General features: G+C 35.4%; 1 protein-coding gene across 1 annotated transcript in view; it reads right to left on the bottom strand.

Moving 5' to 3' along the window:
* Positions 1 to 14,264, bottom strand: part of BCKDHB (branched chain keto acid dehydrogenase E1 subunit beta) — a 195,691-nt gene that overhangs the window by 140,165 nt on the left and 41,262 nt on the right. The window lies entirely within an intron of this gene.

Here is a 14,264-nt window from a genome sequence, read left to right as displayed (position 1 = left end):
ACTTAATCAGACGTGGGTACCACCTATCACCTTTATATACACATCATAACAAAGTGTAAGGAAAATATGTTAGTTATGCTATTCCTAGAACTCTTTCACTTTCAGAATCTAATTCTCACTCACCTTTTGACTTACAACCATCAGTGTACATGTTCTTTACAGAATATCATTTTCTGTGTTACCAGGCACATCATTGATGCAGCACCTTTTAAATAAATCCATTAAAAAAGTTAAAAGATAGGTACCAGGCTTTCCCGCTAGCTCAGCATTAGGAACAGCCTATTTCTGACTCCTGCTTCGAAAGATCCCTGAATTGTGAGCCTCCACTTTCCCCAGCCTTCTACCCATCACACCACTTAGAACCTCACTGTTAAAAGAGTAGTTCTCTGGCGTCTTTGAAATTTTATTCTAAGCTGTTGATACCCAATCTACAGCTACTGGTCCTGATTAACCATTTTGATATTTGTGCACGCGCAGGTAACAGTGGCCACTGGTTAAGATGACTCCAAGATGCCACTGATTTTAAGCCACATTCCAATTTCAGATATGTTACAATGTGAAGGGCAATGGACATCTTAGAATCAATAAAATATAATACCTTATACTGAGTAGATGACTTTCCAACATTAAAGTATTATGATAGATATTTTCTATATCACGCTTTTGGTATCTTAAATCCCTCAGTTTCCATAAATACCCATGAGGAGCTATATTTTCCAGGAGCTTTTGTCCTCTGACTTCTTAAATGCAAAGAACGGACAGAAAAAAATCACTGGAGCACATCAGCCAAAGACAACAGTTCTAAGAAGAAAGACATGTGGGAACCATGCGATACGTCTGCTAGACTGCAAAATTCATCACTGCATATGTAACACTGAACAGTGGTTAATGACTTTATGAATCAGGATCCAATCAGGAAAACGAACTTCTCGAGAAGAAGTGAATTCAGGGAATCTGCTAGAAAGATGTGGCAAGGGCTGGAGTAGCACAGTGGTGAAATAATGCAACTCAGAGATCAGGAAGCAGATATGACTTCTGGGCTGGACCTAGGGGCCCAGAAGACCCACTAACAGTGCAGGAGCCACCATGTGATGCTGCTGAGCAGGAGAGTCCAGCTGAAGGCCCATCAAGCTGCTGACATTGATGCTGCAGAACAATGACAGCTGCTAGAGTCTCATCAATGCCATGACCAGCGATGCCTCCAAAACCATAACTGGCCTCCTTCCCTTCCACCTCCATCCCTCCTTCTAATCCAATGCAAATACTGTCCATTGACAGAATCTCCTGGAACTTGGACAGCCAGGGAGTCAGAAAAATACACAGAAACAGACTCAGACATACAAAATAAACTTACAGTAACCAGGAGGGGTAGGGGGTGGGAAGGGATAAATTGGGAGTTCAAGATTTGCAGACACACACTACTATGTATAAAATAGATAAACAACAAGTTTCTACTGTAGAGCACAGGGAACTATATTCAATACCTTGTAGTCACCTATAATGAAACAGAATATGAAAAGGAATGTATGCACTTACATATATGACTGAAGCATTATGCTGCACACCAGAAATTGACACATTGTAAACTGACTATATTTCAATTAAAAAAAAAAAGAAAGAAAAATACAGTTTACTAATTTCCAACCCCTTTTCCAGCATTACAGAGAACTAGAGTAAAGCAAGTGTGGAAACAAGAGCCAACTGACAAATATAAAACAGATTTACCTAATAATATTAGTATTTAAGAGAAGAAAAAGTCACCTTTGGTGAGAAATAAAGGAAACCCCAATATATTAATAATAACCAAAAGAGCTACTATTTAGCAAACCCTTCCTACATACCAGACACTGTTTTTTAGGATCTTACATGTATCGCCTCATTTCATCCTCACAACTCAATGTGATTGATCTTAGATTTACCCCAATTCTACAGATAAGGAAACTGAGTCAGAGAGGTATTAACTAACTTGGTAAAGTTATAAGATAGCAAAGGGGTAACTCTGGGGTCCAAGCTCATAACCACTATGTCATATTGCTCAGACATCTGCCCAAAGTGGGTTTCAGTAGAAATATGAAATATGAACATGTATCATTGTAAACCTTAAAAATCAATAGCAGCAACTGTATATTTTAACGAAGGGGATGTTAGGTTTGTCACATTTTTAAAAGATTGACGACATAATCTTAAGAATAAATAATTGCCGTTTTTCCTAAGACCAATCAAGTATTAAATCTTGAACTTCTCACTTAGCTGCAGCAATTTGCTCCCATTTCCTCAAATTCATATACTAAATGGGCTTTTTATTCCATAGATCAAGTATTCTTCACAATCTCCACACACACTTATCACCCAGTATCTGCCTCTGCGTATGGCTGTATTATCACTCCTTTGTTAGAAATCTGTATTCTCCATTTATATAAATTCCTTTATATCAAATCATAGATTAAAACTACCAAATTACCAGGAATACTGGGCACACTAATATAGCCAGAAACTCTGATTTGTAGTCCAGTGACTTAAGAAAAACAAACATCATTTATTTATAATCATTTCCTACCCCCCAAGACATATTCAGCACCTGAGATAAAGATAAATTAGGTAGAATCCATAAATTTAAGTACAACACTGAAAGATGCTGAAGGAGTAAAGACAACATTAATGAAATGTTTCAAATTGAGAAAAATTTCCCAACTGTAATTTTCACACACCTGACAACTTTATTTCTATCTGTGAAAGATAAATATATATGAAAATTCCTAAATAACCTAATGGCCTCCAGAGTTTAGGGCTTCCTACCTATCCAACCTATTAGCATGCCAGACCTCAAAATATATAGCTTCAACTTTTGCTTAACATACACTTGTACATATTGAAAATGAAAATTCCTAATGGGTTTTGTGTGTGCTTTTTACTCCAAATTTGAAACCCTGTAGATCAACTAAATGCCAGCTCAAAACATCCCTAATGTTAGTTAACAGTTCAGTTTTGACAATGTTAATAACATTAATAATATCATGACAATACTTGCATAGCAATGTTTCTATACTATTAGAGCTATTATATTTGCCCTCAATATTTTGCTGGAGAAAAACCAAAGCACTAATGCCACCAAAGAAAATACTATAAAACTGAAGTCAGTTAAGAAATCATTTGGTTACTGCATACAAATTTTCACTTGGATGCTTGGTGCATTTAAGTCATTTGAATCATTCAATCTGGAAAGAAAAATATTAAAGATACATACTTACATATACATAAGCTTGGTAACTGTGTCATTGACAACTATATCTAAAAGGTGAGATTCAAACTGGAATTTTTGTAATTCCCCTCTTGATAAAGAACTCTTTTAAATAGAAGTCATCTTAGACTTTCAGACATCTGACTTTGTTCACATTTTGAGAAACACATTAGGAACTGTCTGTAATCAAGAAGCAGAGGACTCTGGCTTGATTTAACATGATACAATGTACATCCAAATATGCTAGGATGTGTTGTAAATCCTAAATAATCTTCATAAGAATCCCTGACAGGCTAAAAACATTCCACAGTAGCCCTTGTATTACCGTGGACCTAGCAACTATTCCTTCTGAACTTCTTATAAAATCTGAATTGTCCAATCAACAGAAACAACATTGGAAGAACAATTCCTCTCTCTTCTGGTAACCGTTTTGGACCAACTATTCCTGAAACTGGCTGCTCACTGGTGGCCCTCTCTTGCTAAAGCTCTATAAAATCCTTTACCCCCTCTCTCCTGAATTAGAACACTCTAGTGTGCTCATGGTACAACATTCTGAATAAAGGCTTATATTGATGGTGTTAATATTCAAATAAATTATTGGAGTTTTTTTAAAATAATAGAAACATCTTTTAATACACCACTAACATTTATTAAGCATTTCTTATATGTCAGGCATTATTCTAAGTATTTTATATGTATTAACATATTTAATCAAATGATACTACAAAGAAAATTTCATACTACTAAATTTGAAAATTCAGAGAAAATATGATATTATAAAAAGATATAGATAACCGATATTTACTCAAGAACCGGTAGTAGACCAAGAACTATAAAAGATATCAAAAGCAAAGTCAAAAATCTGTCCCCAAAGGCACCAGAAACAGTGGTTTTACAAGCAAATTGTATTAAACCTGATAGAACAGATAATAACCTAGATATTCAATCCAGTCTGGAGCACAGAAAAAGAAAGCAGCCCAGTTCATTTTACAAGACTAGCTTAACTCTGATTTGGAAACCAGACAAGAAGGGTGAAGGAAGGAAAAGCTATAAACCAATTTTACATATAAATATATATCCATGTTCATATACATGTAAAGAAAGAAAACTATAGTCTATTTATGAACAAAAAGGTCTTTTTAAAAATCTTCTAACTGAATACAGGAATGTGCTGATGGAACAACGCATCATGATCAAGTAGAATTTATCCCAAAATTACTCAACATTAGGAAATATGTTAATGAAATTCATCTCATCAAGAGATCAAAGGAGAAAAACCATACAAGCATCTCATCAGATACCCAAAAAGAATCTGAAAAAAATTCAGCACCTTGGGAGAAGTGGCAGGAAGGAGCCTGTGACTAAGTTAAAAATAAGAGAAATTTCCTTAACTTGATAAAGAGCATCAACTGCGTACTAGGTTAAGGAAGAATGAGACATTTAAGGGGTACAAACTATTATGTATGAAATAAACTACAAGGATATATTGTACAGTACAGGGAATATTGCCAATATTTCATAATAACTTTAAATGAAGTATAACCTTTAAAGACTATGAATCACTGTATTGTACACCTATAATATATAATATTGTACATCAACTATACTTTAATAAAAATTTTTTAAAGATGAGAGTTCTAATAAAGAAAAGAGAAATGTCTGATCAATTATTGGGGGGAAAAAGAGCTATAATAATCATTAGCTATAGAGGATAAGATTTTCTACCTAGAACATTTAAGGTAATTAATTGAAATTTTATCAGAGAATTGAGTAAGGTCTCCAAATGCAATATTAACACACAAAATCAACAGCTTATCCATATACCAGTAATAACCAATTAGAAATATGTAACAGAAAAAATATCCTACCCATAATTTTTATATATATATATAAAACATCTAGTAGTAACTCTAACAACAAAATATGCCAAACCTAATGGAAATACCTACACAATTTATGCATTAACATAAAAAGTCTGAATAAATGAAGACAAACATGTTTTTGGAAAAGAAGAATCGTTATAGTGCAGATGCAAAGAACAGGGAAAAAAACGTTCCAATCTTTTTTGCCTACTTTAAAAAAAAACCTTTACAAACTATGTATAAATATACCCATATATTTCCAAATAATAGGACAAACACTGCTCTCAATGACAATCAGTTCACAGGTATAGACATAATGGCGACATTTCCCAGAAGGTAACATTAAACTGTTGAGATCCAGTTGCTTCAAGGTGAACTTCTAATAAACAGATGAAAAAGACACGTTTTATAACAACACACACACACAAAAAGTTTTAAAAATACAAGAGCAGGAAAAATTCTGATACACACAAGAATAAAAATGCAAGGCTTTTATTTTTAGCATCCCCAAGTTAACTGTCTTCCAAACATTTCCAGCTTTCACTTTTAGCTTTCAGGACTATAAATGGTTACATATTGAGTCTTGTCTTCCCACAGGACCTGTGTCGGTAACACCTGATCCTCTCAGTCACTGCCTTTTAGACACTTGCAGTGTCTGCCTTCATCTATTATTTATTACTCAGGGCTTAATCAAAGAATACAAGAGGCTTCCAGAAAACAAAAATGGAATTAAGGAACGTAGGCTTTAAAGTTTAGACTACAAAAAACACAGGCTTTTAATTTTCTCCTTCCACATGCCCAAATATATATATAAATAGGGATGTTTACATCAACATTGTTTAGAATAGGCAAAATTTAGAAAGAACTCCAAGTTCCACAATAGAAGGAAAAATAATTTATGGTATACTCCAAGAAACTGTGTAAGTTAGAAATCAGCTAAATCTTTGTGAACTTACACTCAAATGTATCCAAAATAAATTGGTAAGCAAAGCAAGTTATAAAATAGCTACACATAACATGTTTATTTTCATTATTTGTGTATATATGTTCTATAGATTCACATATTTGTGTAAATGTAAATGCATGGGAAAAGATTTGAAAAGCCACAGAACCATGTTTGCAGTATGACCTTATGTAACTCTGTTTATATGTAAATGTGTTCTATACATTCACATATGTATAAATATAAATGCACAGAAAGATCTGAGGAGTTGGGTAGGGAAACGCTACTCCACAAGGTTAAAGCTGAAGTCTACGCGAGCAATTCATGAAGAATAAACAAGCATGAAAGTAAAAAACACAAAATGTAAAAAAGATCATTTGTAATCAAATAAATGAAAACTAAAATAAATGGACAGTAATAAAAAGGCCATACATGCAGACAAAAGTCTAGCAGGATATACAACAAAAAGTCAAGAGCAGTTAGGGGATGGATTTATGAGCTCCTTTGATCATCGCTTTTGTACTTTTAGGAGTTTCAATAAACACATAGGAAAGATTCAATAATAGCCACAATCCTTTAACCAGGTATCCACACCCTTTGCAATGTGACTTTGCAGTTGTTTCCATGAAGAAATGGACGCTGTTTGCCCTCCTGATGATCTTAGGCTGAGCCTGAGGCTTGCTCTAGCATACTCCAGCAGAGAGGCATGCCAGCCTGGGCTTCAAGGGCCTTGGGTGCTTCTGCGTGCTCCCTTGAGACCTCTGCTTCCACCATGTGAAGAAGCCCACGCTAGCCTGCTGGAGGACGAGGGACAGCAGACCAGAGCACACCAACCACGGCCCCAGAAACCTGAGACAGCCCAACTAAGGTCAGCAAATCCAAGCCACACCTGACTTGCAACTGATGGCAGACCTATGATGGAGCCCAGCGGACACCAGAACTGCCCAGCTGAGCTCAGCCTTACTCTCTGGCCTGCACATGAGCTGTACAGAAAGTTGTTTCAAGCCAATAAGTGGCTCATTAAGCATCAACTGTTTGCCGGTAGAGCATACAATACCTTTATAAGGTGAAAAATAAGTCTTTTCAAGAAAACAATGTAAGACACTACTAACCACTTAACTAGAATGTTGTTTACACTGAAATATTACAGGTATCTTATTTCTAGTAGGTGTATGTCTTTTTAATTGAAAAAAAAAGAAAATTAAAGTAGTGCAACAGGGTAACTGAACTACTTTCGAGTTCCAAGCTGCCATTTAGCAAACTTCAATGCTGCCCTTATATATATGAATAAAATACCTGATATAAAAATAGGTATTTTTGTCATATTAAGGACTAATGATACAACTAAGTTACCCTTGGAAGTCACATCAACCACCACCAGCAATGACGGAGAACTTTCACTGTGCCAGTCCCTTTAAATCTGTTCATTTCATCTTTAAATCAACTTGATGAGACAAGGTATTATCACTGTCCTGGTACTGAGAGAACTAAAACAGAGAGGGTAAGAAGCTTGCCCAAAGTCACCTGAGCAGGAAGTAGTGGAGTCAGGACTTCAAACTCAGGCAATCTGGTTCCAAAATCTACAATCGTAACCACTTTATTCAACTGCCACAAGAAAGACAAGTTGCCCAAGGGAAAAAGAGAAACCACACTGACCACTTAATGTGTCTGAAGATAACAAAGAAAGATTACATTGAGGAGATTAGGGACTATATTAGTAATAGAAACATGAGAAATTAAGCAAATGAAAAGAGAAAGAAAAGGAAAAAAAGTATTTCAGAGAAAACAAACAGTTCAAATCAAAGAGGAAATAAAAGAATGCTGGGTATTTTGCATTTTTTTTTTTTTTTTAGCTGTTGTGAATCATACCAATGTGATCATAGCAATGTAAATACTAAATAATAATCTGACCAAAAATTACACTACCACCCTATAGAGATATTTTTTAAAGCCTGGATATTTTGAGACACATGCTGGAGAAAAGAAGAGGGCATAAAATAGCCAAATTCTAGTAGGAAGTTAAAATAATAATGCTTAAAATTTTAAAAACAAGTGTAAGCACATTATTTACTAATGATGATATACTACAGGAAACTACTATAAATGATTGCCTGTGGGGAGAGAAGCATGGATTTGGCAAAGGTTGAGGTAAGGAACTACTATTTTTGGTTACAAGATATTATTTGAGTTTTTAAATTCTGTGTATCATTTTAATTTAAAAACTAACAAATCTAACAAATGAATTTTCTCTCATTACTGCATCAAACTTAATTCTTTTCAGTGACTATCCCTAGTATTAAATGTCCTAGCCTGCATAAAAATAACCTGCTTTAATGATGCCAACCAAAACAAATTTAAAATACAAAACATGAATTCCTTTTTTGTGTACACTGGGATTTAGCAAAAATATTTTTAAAGTCTTCTACCATTCAGAAACCACTTAAAACAATTTTCTTCCCTTCAGAATGTATGAGTATGTATCTAATTCCTATATTTGCTTAAAAAAAAATCCTCAATATCATTATGACCTATATTTGCCTGAAAGGGTAGTGTGAATTCTGGAAATAAGGCAACACAAGCTTTTAGCCTTACTTCTTCTCACTAAACAACCATAGATAAAAGCCGTATTTACTTCAGTTATCACTGATGCCCTGAATCATTCAGTTAAATAAAACCGAAAAGTTCAAAAGACACACAAGAACAGCTTCTCCACCAGATGCCTTTATCTGATAATGTCCCCGACTCATTCTCTTTTTGAATCATAACTATTTTGTATATTTTTGACATTGTCTAGATTGCTCTTCCTTATCTGCCTCTTCTAAATAACCCTCTGCTATTTTTAAAAAAATTTAATTGCATGTAGATGTCATAATTAGAATAAATGATCCAGAAATATTTAGTGACTTTTTCTTTCCAAATTTAAAAGGTACAAGCTTTATTGTATATTCAAAACAAGTGGAGACAAAATTAAGAAAACTGCTGCATAAAGAATGGATTAATGACCTATTTTTACCTTCATCTTTGTAGTTTATAAAGTTAATGGCTAAGTGGGAAGAAATCCTTTCTAAATGTTGTAGACCAGACATAAGGGAGAGACATCACAGCACAGATGTTGCAACAGAGAATAGTGTATGGGGACCAGATCCAAAAATGAGGGGGTCAGGGAGGTCAAGAAGAGCTGTGACAGGGACAAATGGTTTTACCCCCCTCCCTGAAATGTGAGAAGACTATATTTCTCGGCTGCCTTTGTCTCTAGCCGGGGACATGTGACCAAGTCCCTTAATTATAGCACAGAGGCTCCCAAATCAGACCTGTGACCACACTGGGCTGTGTCACGTGTAGTTTTTATAACCTTTAAAGAAGAAAATTAACCCAATGCCAATGGAGAAGTTAGCACAGTCGGTACACCTTCAAACCTTGGACTATACAGCCCATAAATGATACACAGCCTCAATGAATGGCTATTGATGGCATATTTTTCCATTCAATTAAAACGTAGGTCATTTTAATTCTGTGGGAAAATGTTTTTAAACAGCGTATTTCTTGGCATGAAACCAGGACAAGGGAGCAACTTGTTTCATTTATGCCCTCCACCCAACAATGTTTAAGTGGTAATATAAAGTAGGGTAAGTAATGTGAGAAGGAGGACAGCCTTTGGGGTCAGAACACCTTGGTTTAAAACCTAACTCTGTCACTAGTTCCTCTGTGAGTAAGTTTCTTAAATTCTCTACATTGCAGTTTCAGGATAATACCATCTCACAGAGCTTTTACGAAGATTAAATGGAACGATCCATTTACCACATACGTCCAATGCCTGAGTCTAGAGATAAACTGTCTGGGTCTGAATCCTGTTTGTGCAGATTTGGGCAAGTTGCCTAACTTCTCTAACCCTTAGGTTCCTCATGGATAAAATAGTGATAGTGACAGAATTTCGGGTAAGGTTTTTGTGAGGATTAAATGAAACAGTCAAGTCATTCTTTTGGGGGGGGTGGTAATTAGGTTTTTTATTTATATATAAATGTATATATTTTTTAAACAGAGGCACTGGGGATTGAACCCAGGACCTCGTGCATGCTAAGCATATGCTCTACCACTGAGCTCTACCCTCTCCCCCTTTTAAGTCATTCTTTAAAGAATCTCTTTCCCCTTCTTCCCTTTCCCTTTCCTCCTTCTTTTCCCCTTCCTGGTGGCTAAAATGTGTATGTGATGTTGGGAGTACAGCACCCTTGTGGGACCACGTTGAAGACAGCAGAGAAATCAAACAGGAGGGCCCTGGTACCTTGATGACTGAGGAGATGCCACACTGCCAACCAGGACACTTATGTGAGAGAAAGATAAACTTCTGTCTTCCTTAAGGTCTTATTATGGGTTCCATTGTTCGCCTAACTTTTTGAAATTGTATAATTCATGAATATATCCATGTATTTAAGATACCATTCCACAAATAAAATGAGGACTTAAATTCATGGACTTTAGAAACATTGCCTTAGACTTCTCAAAAGTTAGCTTTTGTGTCCTTACTTATACTTGACCATGTCCCATTTAGCTAGGATTACTGGATAATTAGCATAAATGAGCTATTATGTAATTAATACAACTCCCAATCAACTCCCATTTTTACAAGTAACTGTCAGGAAAGTATCTGTAATATAATAATACACACCTATATTTATTACTCTATGAACTTTTCCAGCATAAACTCTTAAAAAAAATTCAAATGTAAAGGTTCCTATCTTTAGTCACCTGTTTTAACTATTCCCAAATGTATACTGGAAATTCAAGAATGAATGTAGTGAGGGGAAGTCAATCTATTAAGTTAGTTACAGATACAAGTCTTCCTATTACTACCACTTAGGAATTTTCACGCTCTTTGATCTTTTAAATGAATCTAAAGCTGAATCTAAAGCATCTTTTATCTTTTTGACTCTGTCAATACAGAAATGTCTTCCACAAGGCACTCCAGATTATTGAATCAAAATACTCCATTCCTTTTTATATCATTCCAAACAAACTTAACTGTGGAGTTTACTACACCAGTGCAAAGTAGATCTGAGAGATTAACAGATGGAGCCAGAAAAGAGTGGCTCCACACAGGCAGCAATAAAAGAATCAGTGTCAGAATATTCAGAGTCCCCGACCTCATCCCCCTCAAAAACGCAGAAACCAAAATATGGTCAGCTATAAGATACGGATTTGAACCAGAGGCCAAGTCTAAGAAAACTAAACGTTAAAAGCATCCTGAAATTTTTTTTTTTGGCATGGGAGGGTTTTTTTATTTATCTATCTATCTATCTATCTACCTACCTACCTACCTACCTATCTACCTACCTATCTATTTATCTATCTAGCTATCTATCTTTAATGGAGGTACTGAAGATTGAACCCAGGGCCTTGTTCATGCTAGGTGCACACTCTACCACTGAGCCCCTTAAAAGCACCTACCCTACCCCCTTAAAAGCATCCTGAATTCTATATAAGAACCAAGAATTTTTAAAAAAGACAAATGGAGATAGTTATTGCTTTAATATTGATATTAAGCACTGGTTCTCAAAAGTTACTCTGAGTCAGAAGCACCTGGAGGGCTGTGACGACACAGCGAGCTGGGCCGTCCCCAGGGGTGCTGATTCAGTAGGTCTTGAACTGAGGCTGGACAGTCTGCATTCCTAACAAGCTCCCACAAGGCTTCTGCTGCTGGCCCAGGGATCAACCTTGATAACCACCCAGAGAACACTCATATGAAGACTTTGCTGGCTAGCTCTCTTCCTAGCCTACTTTCTTCTACAGACAAGTCCTCTAGCTGTGAAAGAACGATGCTTTCTTAGTCTTTATCGAGCCATTGGGGGTCAAGAAAAGATTCAGAGTTAAGAGTCCCTGAAATGGCACATAATCAATCACAGGGAAACTTCTGCAAAACTTTTGAGCCTCGATCCTCCTCGTCGGGGCCTTTCATAATCTATCCCAGGGCCAAACCTACAACTAATATCTCCAGCTCAGTCTCTTAGCTGGAATCCTGTAACATTAAACATTTCCCTTACCAGTCTTGGTTTCAAAATCTGCAGCAAAATAAGTATTACTTTTTGAAATGTTTCCTACTCAGTCTCTTATTAAACACTGAAAAAAAACACCTTTATTAATTGATTAGCTTTAATTGGTTGGTCTTACAAATATAATACTCACAAGGTATCCAAGTAATTAGAAATCAAATAGCTACTCAGTTTTAACATTGGTATTTTCCATTCTTGGGCATATATCCACAGAAAACTCTAATTCAAAAAGACATATGCACTCCAAAGTTCATAGCAGCACTATTTACAGTAGCCAAGACATGGAAACAACCTAAATGTCCATCAATAGATGATTGGATAAAGAAGCTGTGGTGTATTTATACAATGGAATACTACTCAGCCATAAAAAAGAATGCAATAATGCCATTTGCAGGACATGAATGGACCTAGAGATTGTCATATTAAGTGAAGTAAGTAAGACAAATATATGATGTTGTTTATAAGTGGAATTTAAAATTTAAAAAAAGATACAAAGTTTATTTACAAGCCAGAAATAGACTCAAGGACATAGAAAACAAACTGTGGTTACCAGGGGGGACATGGGAGAGGGATAGATAAGCAGTTTGGGAGTAACAAATACACACTACTATATATAAAATAGATAAACAACAAGGTCCTACTGTATAGCACAGGGAACTATATTCAATTTTTTGTAATAAGCTATAATGGAAAAGAATCTGAATATATATATATATATGTGTGTGTGTGTGTATGTATATGTATAACTGAATCACTTTGCTGTACACCTAAAACTAACATTGTAAATCAACTACACTTCAATAAAAAGAGTTTTAAAAAACTGATATTTTCCTATTCACCTCAAGATTATAAATTCTTTTGTTATTTTTTTATTCCATAAGGGACATAGATAACAATAGTTTCTTAAAGAGATAGAAATTCAATTTAAAGTATGCTTAACTTAAGAATAAATAGAACTCTGATAAATTCGCCAACAGAAATGTAAGATGACACAACCACTCTGAAAAACTCTTCAGTAGATTCTTGTAACGATCTACATCCACTCTGTGACAAACCAGTTCTACTCCTAGATGTTTATTTCCCCCCACTTCAAAAAATATGTTCACAAAAATACTTGTGCAAGATTGTCCCTAGCAGCCTTGTACAAAATAGACAAAATCTGAAAACAATAATGGACATTTGCTCATCAACAGGACTGGATAAACTGTGGTATATTCATACAATGGAAATACTACTCAGCAATGAAAAAGGAATAAATTCCTGATACAAGTAACAACATGAATGAATTTCAAAGCCAATGGGTTGAGCAAAAGAAGACAAACACAGAAGAATATATATAGTACTATGTGATTTGTTTCTATGTAGCCCCAAAGCATGTGCATCTAATATATGGTGAGAGCAATTAGAAAAGTGGCTAACTTTGGGGTAGGGAGAATGGATTGGCAGAGAAGAGGCAGGAAAGAGCTTCCTGGAGTGATGAAAGTTTTCTACATCTTATTTTGCAGTGTTTACATGGATGTATGGGACTGTCAGATCTATCAAAGTGCATACTTAATATCTGTGCATTTGTATGTAAATGTAAGTAATTCACATCAGAATAAAACAAAATGTTTTTAAGCTTAGCTCTTCAAGGAAAGGAATGATTTGCCAAAGCAATGTTTCTTGAATTTAAAACAAAATACACGTTAGACAGAATAAACAGTTTGATGTTTAAATGTCCACTATAGTTGATAAAGAGGCAGTCACAGATGAGGGTTTACAGAATTATGATTCTGAGAATAGGGGAAGGGTGACCAAACACTCCAGTTTATCTTAGACACTCCCCTCAGTGCAGACCTGATGTCACAGCATTAACAGTGTCCCCTTCACTACCAAGAGTCCTAATTCAGATGAAGACCTGTAAGGTCACTTTTGCTAAAAGGGCATTTGATGTTATTTAGGACAAAGAGCTCATTCACTTTTTCATTCAATCCACATCTACTAGCATCTGTTATGGAGTCAAATATAATCCCTATTTTCTTGCTACCAGCTCACATTGCTTCTGTTTCCACAATCAAAATATAAAACAGCTAGGATGGATGTTCCCTATGGTTAACTTAAAATATACAGCTGAGGACAAACTAAATATAGAAGTAATCAGATTTCTTTTTTTCCTACAAGGAAAATATAAAACAAGC

The sequence above is a fragment of the Camelus ferus genome, chromosome 8, assembly GCF_009834535.1.
Source record: "Camelus ferus isolate YT-003-E chromosome 8, BCGSAC_Cfer_1.0, whole genome shotgun sequence".
NCBI lineage: Eukaryota > Metazoa > Chordata > Mammalia > Artiodactyla > Camelidae > Camelus > Camelus ferus.
The sequence above is the reverse complement of the archived record's forward strand: the minus strand, read 5'-3'. Positions and strand labels throughout refer to the sequence as shown.